The sequence below is a fragment of the Mycetomoellerius zeteki genome, unplaced genomic scaffold (genome assembly GCF_001594055.1).
Source record: "Mycetomoellerius zeteki isolate Tzet28-1 unplaced genomic scaffold, Tzet1.0 scaffold88, whole genome shotgun sequence".
Taxonomy (NCBI): Eukaryota; Metazoa; Arthropoda; class Insecta; order Hymenoptera; family Formicidae; genus Mycetomoellerius; species Mycetomoellerius zeteki.
This window is the reverse complement of record NW_017257913.1, coordinates 142,024-144,776: the sequence shown is the minus strand read 5'-3', so window position 1 is coordinate 144,776 and position 2,753 is coordinate 142,024.

Genomic DNA, 2,753 nt, shown 5'->3' with positions numbered 1-2,753 from the left:
CGCGCCACGATTGGCTGGCGACCGCGCCACGATAAGCCTCAGCGAATCACGCGCCGCCGTGGGCAAACTAGGGCGCGCCACCGCACGGACCCGAGATCCGCCGAGTGCGCGCTATCCGCACGCTGCATCCGTATTCCGACCGCCTGTAAGATAGTCCGACTCGCGCGACTACTGTATTTCATGTATTTTTCGGCCGCATGTATTATATATCATTTTGCGTAAATCTTTGTGTAGCGTTGAAAGTCTAGCCGCGTGTATTATATATCATTTTGCGCACCTCTTTGTGTAGCGTTCAAAGTCCAGCCGCGTGTATTATAGATCGTCTTGCGTCAATCTTCGTAGCGCTAATGAGTTATTCTTTATAATTGCCGAGTTACACGTATTTTGTACATGTCCAATTACTATTTGCTTAAATAAATGTTCACTGCGGAATTACCTACACGCGTAGTGTTATTGTAAGTGCCTTCCTTCTCCGATACGAACCTCTCGCGTTTCCGACCGCAATAACCGACAAGCTACGTACAAGCAACGGGAGTTAGGTTGTTTCAACATTTATGAATTGATGCAACCAGTTGACACTGCATTCAAATGCAAGACTAATATGAGTTTTCAATGGCATAGAAGACTTGGACATCTTAATAGAGGAAGCATGAAATTGCTTCGTCATCAGCAATAGGTTTAGATTTCGATGATCCAGATGGCCCGCAATGTGAAATTTGTGTTCGAGGTAAGCAAGCACGTCAAGCGTTCCCGAAAGCAAGAAAGGAGCCGAAGACTTCCAGGTTATTACAACTGATACATGCTGATATCTGTGGACCGATGGAACATGCATCGATTGGAGGCTTAAGATTCATCCTCTTTATAGACGATTATTCAAGGCGTTTAAGCATATACTTTTTGAAAAACAAGAACGAAGCCTTAGATGTATTCAAGATATATAAAGCTTACGTGGAAAATCAAACGGGTCTTCGCGTTAAAGCATTACGTACAGATAATGGGCGAGAATTTGTTAGCGAAGAATTTAAATGTTTTCTTGAAAAAAAAGGTATTCAGCACCAATTGACAGCTCCTTATACGCCCCAACAAAATGGACTGGCGGAACGTTACAATCGAACGGTAGTAGAAAAGGGATATTGTCTGCTGATAGACGCCAATCTCTAAGAAATTTTGGGCTGAAGCGTGTGCAACAGCCGTTTACTTGATAAATCGATCCCCAGCGAAAAGTTTGCAATATAGAACTTCTCACGAAATTTGGTCAGGAAAAAAACCAATTTTATCTCATTTAAGGGTTTTTGGTTGCAAAGCTCTTGCACATATTTCAAAGGAGCAGCGAAGAAAATGGGACGAAAAGACAAAACCATGTATCTTTCTCAGATATCTAGAACATATACAGGGTGTACATATGCAGTTGACGCAATATTTAACGAGATATTAACGTTTAAAGATAGGCGAATACAAGCGTCCGACCAGCCTACTCATGTACTGCTGTCGGCAGGACGGCCTACCATCCCCACCGATCGCATGACGCGCCGGCCGGGAGACGCGGGCGGGCCGCGAGGTGCGGGGATGGCCTGGCAAGCGAGCCACTCAGAACGGCGCGCATGGGGAGGAGAAGGATAGCGCTTGAGCAGTAGGCTGGTCGGACGCTTGTATTCGCCTATCTTTAAACGTTAATATCTCGTTAAATATTGCGTCAACTGCAAAATGGTACAAAACTGTTTTGTTCCCCTTGATCCAATCTACGTCCCCATTGTGTTTCGATCCGTTTTTTTGAGACACCCTGTATATACAGCAGACTGTACGATGAAAGTATTCGAAAGATATTCAGAAGTAGAGACGTAGTGTTTTACGAAAAAAAAAGGCACTCGTTTATGTAAAAGGCGGAGACGAGACTTCCCGTTCCCGAGAGAGACGGAGCTTCAGTTCACAAAGAAATGCCGATTTACAGTAGGTTGCCTATTACCTTACAAAGCAGCACTGACTCAGTGAGGGTAAATGAGTCTGAGAAGACTGAAGAAAGCTACAGGTCTTTGGAAATTAGTAGCTTTCCTACAGCCAGATGAATTTTAGCCAATGAAGATGAAGATACGGTAGAAGACGCAGTAACTGCAGGCAATGACGATGAAGGAGATCAACATTCGCAGGAAGAAGAAAACACAACTGCACTTCGTAGAAGCAGTCGTCCGTCTAAACCAAAAAGTTGGAAAGACTATTTTACCTACAATGCGTATATTGAATCAGCAGGAGCTGAGCCTTCAACCTACCAAGAAGCACGCAACGGTATGGAATGGGAAAATCAAAAGGAATGGGACGAAGCGATGAAAGAAGAGTTTAATGCATTGATGAAAAATGAAACGTGGGAACTGTGTATGCCACAAGAAGGTAGAAAAATCCTGAAAACTAAGTGGGTATTTAAGTTGAAACCTGGTTCAAACGAATGTCGACTACGATACAAAGTGAGATTAGTTGTCAAAGACTACGAACAAATCCCTGGAGTGGATTATAATAAAACATTTTGTCCAGTAGTGAGATTTAACACTCTAAGATGTTTGTTTGCTGTTGCTACAAATCGAGACTACGATATAAAACACTTGGACGTTGTTAGATACAGCCTTTCTCAATGGTTATCTAGAAGAAGAAATTTATATGGAACAACCAGAAAATTTCGTCAAGAAAGATCAAGAAAACAAAGCTTGTAAAGGCACACGCACGCACGCACGCACGCACGCACGCCCGCCCGCACGCACGCACGC